We start from the raw sequence: 12,873 nt of genomic DNA, 5'->3' as shown, positions 1-12,873 counted from the left end.
GGACACACACACACACAAAGACTGGTTTATTTAGCAAGAGGCAGCCTGACGGGGCACCCTGAAAGCTGGGCGGGGGAGGATGGGAGCCTGTGGCAGGTTTCAAGCAAGTGGACACTTTAGCCCACTCCCTGCCAGGTCCCGTTGAGAGGGTTTCTAAGGCTGGTGGGATTTTGATTTGACCGGTCAATGTTTTACTGTTGTTCCTTCTCCTTCCCCCACGGGTACCCACCCAAAGGACCCCTGCCTCCCTCCGACAGCTCCACTCTCTTTGGGCCTCTTCCCTCTGAACTGGCTGGCACGAAGAGCTCAAAGTGGAAGAATCTGTTGGAGGCTCAAATATAGTCTGTCCATCTGCCTGTCTGCCCATCCTTTTATCCAAAACACATGTATTAAGTTGCTAGTTTGCCCAAGCCTGCGTGCTCCCAGTGCAAGTACTTTATGAAGGCTGAAGCAGTGCTGTGGGGGCGTGTGGCCCCGCCCCTGCCCTCAAGAAACACACAGTCTAACAATCTTTGAGCAACTGCCCTTGGCTCCCCCAGGAGAAATCAAACAGAATGTAGGCTGCGGTATTTCACTTTGAGTTTTTGAGACAAGTATAATCACCCAGTTTCCCAGCGAATGGAGTGTGATCTCATAAATTGCAACTTTCTCCTAACTAGGGATCTCTTCCTGTGACACATGACAGTGGGGACAGAGGTGCCTTGACATTCCAGGGCCAGGACGCTAGGGGCTAGGGTCTTTTGGGGAGTGGGAGGTGCGAAGGGGCAGAGGTGTGGATGCCCAGGTCCAGGGCCTGGGGTTGACCGGATCTCTGCCTCACACCACCCCTCTGTCCTGTCCCCACTGCCAGGAGACAGGACATGCTTTGGAGCTGGTGTAGACAGAGCTTGAAGTGGCCCTGCTGAGATAATCCCACTTAGAGGCTGTTCCCCATTTCTCAGAATATGACACGAAGGAAAATTCTGGGAACCAGCTCCAGGAACATCCGGGCCCAGCTGTCCCCTGAGAAGGGCTAGTTGCCTCTGCCTGGCCAGGCCAGGCTAGAGAGTGTCCTCAGCATGACCCAGAGCCCTCAGCGGTCCTCCCTGCAGAGGCACAGCCTCAAAGAGCCAGCATGGGCTGATCCATTTCTGCTGGGAGCCTGCTGTCCAGGCAGGCTGGGTAAGGAAGAGGGATGGTGTGTGCGCCTGTGTGTGCTGTGTGTCTGGCCTGTTTGTGGATGAGCTTACTTAGTACCCAGAGCTGCCTCATCAGAGAATGGGGCCAAGCCTACAGGGTTCTCCCTGTCCCACAAGCTCACCCAGTGTCAACCATCTTTGGATTCCGGACTCCGGCAAAGCCACCCCAGAACCTCTCTCTTTCCTGGCCTTGCCTCACCAGTTGCTGCCTCTAGAGTGACAGATGTCATTGTGCCACTTCTCGGACAGTTGTGTCACCCACAACAACTCCCACTCCTGGGGAACCAGAATCACTGGCACACCTAAACCACAGGGTCCCCGCAGCTCACCCCACATCTCAGGGGGCTTGATATTGACCTGACCCCAACAGGACTCTTCCTGCTGGTCCTAGACACCAGGGGCCCTTTGAGAAGCTGTGCAAGCTGTGGATTCTCTCCGAGGAATACTGTCGACCTAAATGTGCCCACGTGCCCACCACACAAAGGTGCACACAGCTGCAGAGATCCTGGGTGCCCGGAAGCCCATACCCAGAGCCCGGGTTGGGAGCTTTTGGTCCCACAGGCCCAACTGCTGGGGTTTGTCTCCAGGTCACCTCCACTCTGTCCTCCTTCCACCCTTAGTCCAACCCCTTCTCCCAGGAAGCTGCAGTGCCAGCCCCTCTCCCCAGAGCCTGAGCTGGGCAGGTGGCCCTCAGCGCAGCCAGGCCAGCCGGGGCTCCCCTCATTGGACTCAGTGAATTCGCCTGACCAACCTACCCATTTGGTGATGAACTTGCTCAGTAGAAACAATACCTGGGGGACTGGAATCCTTGATGCAAAAATAAATTTTCCCTCTGGACTTAGCTTCTCTAACCCTGCTTTCTCTGCATTCTGGCTTTTTTTCTTCTTCTTCTTTCTAGCATCCCAACTCGCTTTTATCTTCTTCCTGTCCTCCCACTGAGACCCAAACAGACCTTCCAGTAAACAAATTCTCAGGCCACACTCTTAAAGAGACAGCACAGGCTTACTGCCAGCTGGATGCCGATTCCTGCTCACCGTCTGCAAGACACCTGTGACCCAATGGCTGGGGGTGTCAGAGATCACTATGAGACACTCACCGGAAGAAGCTGGCTTAAAGCAGTTTACCAAACACTTGTCCTCAGAGCTGCCTCTCCTCTCCCACTAGGAGAGTCTGTCTGTCTAGTCTGTCTCACTAGAAGACACAGGAGGGAGCAGTTTGGGGCTCCACTATAGCAGAGGTCCCCCTGAGTGAGGTTTCACTCTGAGACTGTCATTTTCTTTTGTCTATGTGATCTGAAAAGGATTTCTTCCTTTCGAAGTGTGATGGTGCGATTTAAGAAAAAAATATTTTCATCTCAAACCCTCCTCCCCCACTACTAAGGGAACACATCTTTGAAGTGATAATATCAAACAAAGGGGAAATAGGAACGGAGGCACAAATCTGTTCTGCACGCAGCTTTCCCGGAACTTGGCTGCTTCGTGACTTGGAGAGGCTCTGGTCTGAATTTGTACCGTTTGTGTATGGCTGGGTTGGTGCACTGAAGTCACTGTGGGGCAGGGGTCAGTGTGTGTGTGCTTGTGTGTGCACATGTGCGTGCGTGAGTCTGCACATGTGCCAGACTGCTGCCTTGGCGGTCTCTGCCGTGAACAGGGGTCTCCGCTGCACTGGGTATGTGGACGAGCTGAGGACACTGGGCACTTCCCACCTGAGTTGTCTGGATTGAGAAGACCAGCAGTTCTTGGAGGGTGGAGCTGTGCTCGTTTCCATCCCCCAAGCCGCCCAGCCCAGGGAAAGGGGTGTCCAGGCCCGGACCCGAGGCAGCAGGTCGGCAGGGGCTGAGATTCTGCACGTGAGGCTGAGGCCCAGCTGCTGGGCTCAGCCCACGTCTGGGTAGCAGGCCGAGGGACGTGGTGGTGGTCCTGCTGCCCGCCGTGAAGGCAGGGCCACCTGCACCCTCGAGGGCTGCCCTCCACCGGGCACTGGCACCGGCTTCAAGGCACAACTGCTGACTCTCCTAACCCAGAGACCTCTGTGGAGCAAGACCTAACTGAGGTGAGGTCCCCTTTAAGAGACTACATTCCTCAGCGGGACAGTGGCCCCAGGGCTCTCTCCCACTCCCACTTGGAAGCCAGGCAGAAAAATTGCCTGGTGGGCAGGATTATGGGATTAGTCAACTTTCCCAAAACAGGCCCAGCGGCTCTGGGTCCGCAATGAGTTTTGGGCTGAGCCTTTCCCTGTGATTAGTGACAGCTGTGTCAGTCGGCCTCCCTGCTCCCTCTCCCGGCCTTGCCTCTTCCCTGAGGGCCAGTAACTCACTGTGTTACCTTAATCACAGGCCCCAGAAATTGGGGGAAACATATCTCAGTGAAAATAAGCCCTATGGCTCAGTGGCCCTGGGCCCAAGGAGGAAGGTATTAACAATTAACCAAGGGTGTGGCTTTGCCAACCTCTCCCCATCCCACCAGAGAGCAGCCACCCTGTGCTAGAGGAGCCAAGGGGGCCTGTTAGGCAATGATGGTTTGTCACCTGTCCAGCTCCTGCCTCAGATTCCTGCCAGCTCTCCGTCTCCCCACTGGGTCTCTGGGCTCAGCTCCCAGGGTCCCCCTATACTCTGGGAGAGGCTGGACACCCCTGGCCCCCCTTGATCTGGGCCTGCTCTGCAGTCTCAGTTTGTGAGCTGTCTGCACCAGTTCCAGAGCTGTGTTTCCCAGGAAATGAGCTCCTAAAGACCAATCAACTGAGGCCACCATGCTGGGACAGTTGGACATCCAAGGATGTCCCTGTGGACAGATCCAGGCTCAGATCTAAGCCCAAAGGGATCCCTCAAAACTCCCACGTGGGCCCGGTGGCTTTGTCTGCATTTAGAAGTTCCTTGCAGAGAAGCCATGCACTCACAGCTGGTGTCCAATGGGGGACACTCTCCTTGGAGCTTTTTTCTCTGTGTAAAGACTGGTGGCAAGGAAATAAAGTTTTGGTTCTCTAAATAATGCCTACAATCCCTAGAGCCAGCGTGGTCCTCTTTTTAGACCTTCAGCTCCTCAAGAATCTTCTGGTGGAGCTGAACTGGTAGTCTGTCTGGAAATGAGGTTCTGCTGCCATGTGTCAGCCACTGGGGGCTGCCTGGACTTGGCTTCTCTGGGCTGTTATATCCCAAGCCGCACCCAGAATCCAGAGTCCCGAGCACAGGGCCGACTCCAGAGCACAAGAGGACCAAGGCCCGAGTTCAGGCAGAGGCCAGAGCTCTGTTGATGCCAACCTCAGACCAGACTAGAAATGGGGACAAGGCTGAGCTCTCAAGGAAAGGGCTGGTTCTTCTTTTAAGGGTATAATGCAACCTGTGAAGTCAATCATTCTCATGAGTAAAAGAAATACAGCTCATTAAATATTAGAACTGGACAGAAATGTATAGATCTCCTAATTTTAGCTTATATTAGAATCACCAGGAAGGCTTATTAGTGTTCTGGGCCCTGCCTGAGAGATTCTGATTCAGTAGGGGTGGCAGCTGAGAATTTGTCTTTCTAACAAGTTCTCAAATGATGCTGAAGTCAAAGGGACGCACCTTGAGGACCACAGTACTAGCCCTTCTCTCCCATTTTACAGATGCAGAAACCAAGGCCGGAAGCGAAGAAGCAGCTTGAGCGAGTCAGCAGGGGGGGATGGTGCAGCTGGGAGTGAAGATCTCCCTCCTTGCTGGCAGGTGAATTTCTCCTGTCCAGCCCTGCCTCACAGCCTTAAGCCCAGGGTCACAGTGCTGGTGGACAGCCCTCCCTGCTGGCTGTTGTGACCCACTGGGCGCTGTTGAGTGCGGCCAGTGACTTGGAAAATGGGTTCGTGCCCGTAGCACCCAGTTGGTGCTGGAAATGGAAGTGGCATGTTTTGGCGTGTCCTGGCCTCCAGGCTGAAAACTGTTTATTTGGACAATTAAGAACATGACTTCAGCTGAACCACAAAATCAGACGGAAACCTTTATCTTGGGTGGCATGCTCTTGGTTTCCTCCTATGCCCTTGCAAGCTTGCAGAGTGGGGCCGTGTTGGACAGGGTGCGTCTGGGAGTACTTCCTGTGGCTGTGGCCTCCGCTCTGGAGGATCAGTAAAGGGTATCAGAAGCAAGCCTTCCTGGTCGTCCTTTGAGTTGATGATGGGGTTGTTAGGAGAGGACTCAAGCTCTTTAATCAGGGACCCCGGGGCCTCTGGGGGCCCTTGAGGTGGGGATGGGGTTTCTTCTGCAATTGGCCATGAGATGTAGCTGCCGGACCATCTTCTGCTACCCTAGAGATCACTGTCTCAAATTATCCTCTTATCCTCCACACCACCCACCCCCACTCCAGCACACTGGGGGCGGGGCCCTTGCTTCTCGCACCACCTGGTCCCCCTTTTAGTCCCCACCCCTCTGGGCATTCTTGGGCCTCAGCCACAATGAGGACTTCATGGGGAGATAAGCCAGGTGTTGCTTATAACCCTTCTTGAAGTTTAAGCTTGTCCCAAAACAAAACTCAAGCCTCAGCCTCCCCCAGCAGCTCCGAGAGGAGCTGGCCCACTCGGCCACAGCTGGTCACAGTTGGCCACTGTGTTGAGACATGATATCATGACTGGGTTCTTGGGGGCTTGTGTGGGATGACCAGGACGGCGTCCCTCTGGGGGCTGCTCTCCCTCCCCAACACTCCGCCACGGGAACCAAGCAGGCCTGCACTGCTCTCAAACCTTCCAGGCCTCCACCAGGTGCCCCCTGGATTCCTGAAACACTGATTGCACTTGTTTCTAGAACCTCAGATTTTAAGATTCTACATCTTAGTCTATTTCTAAATGACTCCCATTTGTCACTCTCTCTCCCTAGCTGTGTGCTGTGAAGCTTGGGTCAGGAACTGAGTCTCTGCCAATCACCAGCCCCACCCACTCCTCTCCCTGCCCCCACGAACCACCTGGGGTTTGCGTTGAAGCTGATGAGTGATTTGGGCCTTCACCACCTTGGCTAATGACCCTTGTCACAGGGTGTGTGCATGAGGGCTGGTGGGTGGGGGCACTGGAACGCATATGACCTCACCATCTGCCTCAGTGACTACCTTGGGATGCCTGCCCTCCAGCCTGACACACACCCTGGGGAGGGGGTGCAAGGGCCAGCACCTGGGAGGCAAGAGGGTGCTGTCTCCCTTAAGGAAGTGCCTTCTCACACTGTGCCCAGTGCGGATTCCAGAAAAGAGAGTGGAGGGTGGGAGTCTCAGTGGAAACAGTCAAATCCCCAACGTGTTTCTCCATCCTGGCTCCAATCCCAATTTTAAAAGAAAGAAGCACAACAGAGAAAATAAACCCGCCCGAGGCTGAGTGGAGGGTGGGGGAAGTCAGCAGTCTAGGGAGGTGAAAATTAGGCAAGAGGGTGAAGACTCCTGCTTTGTTTCAGAATTTTGCTTCTACATTCACACAGACTGGTAAGGACTGTGTCGGGGGAAATGGGATTGTAACAACAGAGGAGGGAAGACACAGCGACACACCCTGTAAACCTGGGGAGGGACTATGGGTTGCCCATTAGCCCGCGAGGCTCAGGGCTCAAGGAGGTGAGAGGGAGTCCCTGCCCTCCCACCCCGAGCCCTCTCGGGTCTGCTGGTGCTCCATCCTCCTCCACCTGGCAGCTTGGAGGTTCTGACTGTGAGCAGGCCCTTTCCCCTGGGCTGGGCCCTCACCATGCCCCATTTCTAGGAGATACTGGGGAGGTTTCCTAAGTTGCTAGCTGAGGGCCTTGGGGAAATGAGGGAGGCCTGCCTGAGAGTGGAGGCTGCAGCTCGGAGGTAGAGGAAGGAGGGATAAGGTGCTGAGGACTCGGTGGGTCCCTCTCCCTCTGTGAAGGAGACAAAGCAGGGGACGAGGGGAGATGGCTCAGTGGTTCTCATCCTGTGACCTCACCCTCAGTAGATGTCCCCTACTCTCTTGTGCCTCAGGGGAAGAGGCCAGACTGCAGGGGCAGCGGTTGGTAATAATAATCGTTCTTGTTTACTGAGTGAGTGCCACGCCCCAGGCACTGGGCTTCATGCTTCGCACAAGTTATTTCGTTTAATCACCACAAAACCCTCGCACAGCGGGGATGGTTCCCCTTCTACAGAGGAGGAAACAATCTCAGGCCATGGGGGGAGCTTACCCAAGGTCACACAGTTCTTAACTGGCAGAGCTGGGGCCTGATGGCAAAGCCTGTCTCCCCATCCTCTGTTTCCCGACTTGGCTATGATGCTCTGGGGGGATGTGGCCTGCCCCACAGAGTCCCTGTCCAGGGCCGGCTGGGGCGGTGGGCTGTCCAGGGTCTTGCCTGGCTCTCCCCAGGGGCACTATAGGATGCGCAGCCCTGGCTCTGAAGGCTGCCTGGCTTCCTTTAGGAGGCGGTGCTGCTCCCCACAGAGCCGAGCCCACTGGCTTCTCATCTGGGCAGGCCTGACTGCTCACCAGAGGTGCGAACGTGCCTGGGTGTTGAGACCGGAATGAGGCACTTTAATGGACAAGTTGGAATCCGTTTGTGAGCAGTAAATTTCCCCAGTCCCTGGGGCCATTTTCCATCATAAATCTGAACGATTTGACTCTGCAGATCCCCAGTGCTGGAGCCTTTTCCAGGGCAACAGGAAGGCTTGTGGGAGCTCTCACAGGGCTGGGCCTGCAAGGATCTGAACCTCCAACAGAGGCCACAAGCCCTCGCCCAATTCCTATCCTCCTGCCCCCACCATGCTTGGCACTGATGGTCCTGCCTTCCTCCGTGATAGCCTGTTCCGGTCTTCTAGGGCGGGCACGATCCTGATCATCTTTGGACCATTGAACCTGCTGCTTCCTGTCTCCTTCTGGCTACTTGTTCTGCTGCCTCCCACCAGGTTCTAGTCAAGGGTCTCTCTCCTGGGGGTGTCGTCTGTGCCCACAGCTTCAGGAATCATGCTATCTGTATGACCTCAGAGCTAGATCTCTAGTCCTGATTTCTCTTCTCCACCAGGGTGTCCCGCAGTCACCTCAAACTCAAGCTGTCTAACTTGAATCTTATCCCCTGCCCCACCCCACCAGCAGGCCCAGAATCTCTCTAGAATTGCCTTTGGCACCTCCTTCTCCCTAGTATCCCAGGTAGCCCCAAGTCCTGTTTCTAGACCCCAAGTGGTCACATCTCCGTCTTCCCTTCTCCATCCCTCTTGAAATCCCATGTACTGGATCATTTTCTGCAAGAGATGCCTGACTGTCTCCCCACTTCCAGTCACATAGCCCACACTCCTGAGCAGTCATCCTGAAGCCAGGCCCAGAGTCTGTTACATCCCAACACCAACACTCTCAGTGACTCCCCAGTGTCTCCAAAGTAACCCCACACTCTTAGCATAGATGCACAGTCCCCTCCTTGAATCGACTCCCAACCCTGCTCTCCAGCCTGATTGCCCACTCTTGCTCCTTAGAACCTGGGTGTTGCAACTGTTCCAGAATCTCCGAATCAGCCTTGAGTTTATGACTCCATGATGTGGCTCCCACAGGCCTCCTGCTTGGTGTGGACAGTCAGTCCTGCCTCTGCCCGTCACAGTCCTACCCTTTGTATAAGACCCAGCCCAGACACCAAACACCCAAACCCAGTGATGGTTAAGAACATGGAAGCTAAAGCCAGCCTGACCGGGTACAAGACCCAGTTCTACAACTTCTATCATGTGACCTTTTGGGCAAGTTACTTAACCCTTCTGCACCTTGGTTTACTCATCTGTAGAAAGAGGAAAATAGTTGCAGCACCTGTCTCACTGGGTATTTGTGGATTAAGTGAGACTATGTGTAAAGCGCTTGGAACAGAGTCTGGCATGTGGTCAGCACTTTGTATGCCAGCTATAATACCCCAGATTACGAAGCCTCCTTTGATCCCGTTGGCCACATGTCCCTACTTCCACAGCATTTTTGTTGACACCACTAGCAGCACTTATCACATTAGCCTGGTTGTGGAGTTAGAATTCTTTGATGGCAATTGGGCAATTGTCAGAAACCCAATGGGGTAAACAAGGGGATTTTTATCACAAGCATATGGGTGAGTCTTATAAGACCCAAGGGCAGGAATGCAGCAGCACTTCATGGGGCCCTGGCATTGACAGCTGCAAATACTGCTTGGAACAGTATTCTCTCTTGGAACAGCCACTTAATTATTTTCTTTGTAGACTGTCCTTGAAGACTTGGCTGAAATCCGCTGCCCACAGCACTTGAGGGTGCATGCCACCGTCCAACATGGAAAGATACAATCTCTCTCTTGGTTCCAGGTCAGGACCTCTGACCAACCACTCTTGGGTAGGGGCAGGGTGGGGTCATGTTTCACAGAATTATTGCTGGAAGTGCCCCACTCTGGGTAAGTAGATGAATTTAGGGGGGTCCATGCCACAGACTGCGAGTTGGTCTCTAATATCTGTTTCTCCTTCTTTCTTTGTAATACAACTTCTGGGTTATGCTGCCCTGAATAAAGACTACATTTCCCAGCCTGCTTTGCAGCTCGATATGACCATGTGACTAAGTTCTAGCCAAAGTGTCATTAGAGGGAGGGAATGCCTTTCTTTGCTTCTTCCTAGTAACTGGACTCTGGAGCCAGACTGAGTTGAAATCCTGGCTCTGCCACCTATTAGTTGTGTGACCTTGGGCAAGTTACTTAACCCTTTTGTGCCAGTTTTCTTAGTAATAAAATGAGAATAAAAGTGATATTGACATAATAGGGCTATTGTCAGGATTCCATGAATTAATATTTGAAGAGTGCGGTAAGAATGGTTCCTGGCACACAACGTGTGCTCTATAAATGTGGTGAAGAAGATGGTGATGATGATGAAGAAGAGGATGGCCAGGCTGGAGCTCCAGGGCCATGGTGGATGGTGAGATAGAACCACATGTTGAGAGTGGCCGGCCTAGATCTTTAACACTGGTTGAGCCACAGCACCAGCCTGCACTGCTTGCCTCTTGACTTTGTTTATAGAAGAGAAAAGTCAACTTCCACCTTGGTTAAGCCATTGTCATTTGGGGTTTTCAGTTATTTGCAGCCTAACTGAATCCTAAATGATATGGGGCCTTGTAGGTTCAGCATACACCCCTGCCCACTGCATCGTGATGCAGTCCCTTGAGACCAGGTTTTATTGTGCCTACTTAGGTTGTACATTCCTTAGGTCACACAAGACAGTGTAGCTTTCCATGCTATCTTTGTGTCTTTTATATGCCTTATAAAATCCTGCTCATGGTAGGTGCTCAATAAGTGAGGATTGAATGAATGGAAGAATGATGCTAAAAATTGTTGTTCTGATTGGGTCAACTCCGTCTATATTCTGAAACATCCAGAAGATTCTTTGTGTTGGCTGGTGACAGAAAATTGGTGGTAATCATAATAACAACATTTATCCAGCATAACGCCTGGGGTTCTGAATACTTCAAGTGCATGAGACTGTTTCACCCTCACGACAACCCTATGAAATAAGTAGTCTCATCAGCCTCATTTTACAAACGAGGGAACTGGGCTTCAGGGAGGTGGAGGTCAATGTCTTAGATCCAGCCAGTGCAGCCAGGACTCAGACTCAGGCAGCCTGACTCCAGAGCCCAGGATCTTAACTTTTGCTATGAAACTTTCCCTAGGGCTTTTCTCCTATGAGCCCCTTGGAAAGGAGAGGTTGAGATCGCAGAGAACCCGTTCAGGCCAACGAGGACACATCGCTTCAGAGAGACCTTGCTTCTCTTTACACTTCAGAGGTTTGTTTGGAAGGCTGAGCTTCAGAGAGTCAGAAAGGAAAATGTCAGTGTTTTCCTGAGGTCTATGAGGTGCCAATCCACACAGACCCTGAGTCCCTGGATGAACCCAATCTCTCTTCTCCATACTGCCATGGCATTTTTGTGGACATGACCAGCAGCTGGTCGAACTGGGTAATCTTTGGCAAAATGGTGACAGTGGCAGAGTTTGTCTTCATTCTGCTCCTATCTGCCTGTTATTTTATTTTCAGCATCTTATGTCCTTTTCGGGCCGTCACATGTTATCTCAGCAAGGAAAGCTTCGTTGAAAAACTTAGTCCCCTCAAATGAAAGTTTCATGGTGGGATTTTAGGCAACAGAGATTTGGGGGTTGGAGAACTTCCTGCTACCTCTCAAATCACTATTGTCCACTCTTTTCCTTTCCCTTCCCCTCCTCCTCTTCCTTCTTCTTCTTCTTTTTTTTTTTTTTTTAAAGCATTTCTCACCCCTCTCTCTTCTTCCCAACCCCAGAGCCTGTGTATCTTTCTTGGCCCCCTTTCAGTCCCCTTGTCCAGGGTGCCATTTCTGCCTTTTCCTGTGCACACTGGCCATCCTGTCACCCCGACACTTACGTTGTGGGCTGCATGCTTTAGCACCTCTCCATGTGCTGGCCAGTCCTCCAAATGCTGCTTGTGTCTTTGGTTTTGTTAAACTGTTTGCTCTCAGAGGACCAAGGCCACATGGAATAGCCAGGGATGTTGTTGCAGGAATTTCTATTTTGGGAAGTTATTCTGGCTGCCCCCATCTCTTAAGTCTCTTTCCACCCTGAGGTTGAAAGACTCTCTACTCTTCTTCTCGTTTCCCCATGGTGCCTGGTTCAGCGTTGAGTAACAGATGGGGGCTTAGGAAGGATTTACTGAACTAAGTCTTCCCCTTTCTGGAAGCATGCGTGAAGGGCCATTGAGGCAATGGTAGAAAAGCTGTCCTGTTTTCAAAGGTCTCCCAACAAGGAGGCAAAGCACTTTCCAGGTTTGGGGATCAGCACTTTTTCAAGGCCACTGCATTCCATGCTCTTGGTTGTGATACGATGGGCGCTCTGCCGCCCCCTCTGGCCTGGCTGGCCTCGATGCTCCTCTGGTCCAGTCTCTGGGCTGGAAACCACAGCTGGCCCTTCCTGAAATGACTCAATATCCAACTTGGACACAGCTCCAGTCTCCTCCCTGCCACCTCCAGGCAACCAGTCCCGCAGGACCAAGCTAGGACCACAGAGGTCCCAGCTTTTCTCAGAAAGATCCCTCTGCTGACCAAGGATGGCCACGCCAGAAATTCTGCAAAATGCAAGAGCAAGCACTTTCAAGCCGGAGTTTCGTGTTTCCTGTCCCTGCGGGCTCATTCTGCCAAACTTCACGATACCAGATGGAGTGAGTTCATCTCAGATAAGAACACGTTTCCCTTTGTGATTTTCCCCAAGACTCGGGTCTACAGCCACCAAGAACTTGCTTGGGATGGGGCTAGGGGAGGGAGGCAGAGCCCCTGGAGTTGGGGCCAGAGGAGAGCATCCTGCCCTGCTGGAGCCAGGACCTGACCCCACCACCCCTGGAAAACCTGGCCCATGCAGGAGCCCATTCTAAACGAAGCCAGAGCAGGTGTTTGCACCCAGGTTTGAGTTTACACTGTGACCTGGTGTTCAAAGGCCCTTTGGCACCCTGGAAGACGGCACCTATGTTTCCAGCATTCAATTCAGGACCTTCCTGCCTGCCTCTCTCCCTCCCCCAACGCTCTGGGCCACAGGGTAGAATGAGTGGAGTTGTGACTGAAGACTCAGGTGGAAACAACCCCTTCCTTCCTTCACATTTGCTTGAGACCCCAAGGCCTTTGCATCTTGCCAAGCCTCAGTTATTCCTCCCTTAGTACCCTGAAACCACTGTCTGGAAAGACCTTAACATCACCAATCCGCATCCCCGTCCTTCAGCGTGTGGTTCAGTCTTGCTTTCATCATCTCCCTTCTCCACCCTGGAGCCCT

The sequence above is a fragment of the Equus przewalskii genome, chromosome 14 (assembly GCF_037783145.1).
Source record: "Equus przewalskii isolate Varuska chromosome 14, EquPr2, whole genome shotgun sequence".
Classification (NCBI taxonomy): domain Eukaryota; kingdom Metazoa; phylum Chordata; class Mammalia; order Perissodactyla; family Equidae; genus Equus; species Equus przewalskii.
The sequence above is the reverse complement of the archived record's forward strand: the minus strand, read 5'-3'. Positions refer to the sequence as shown.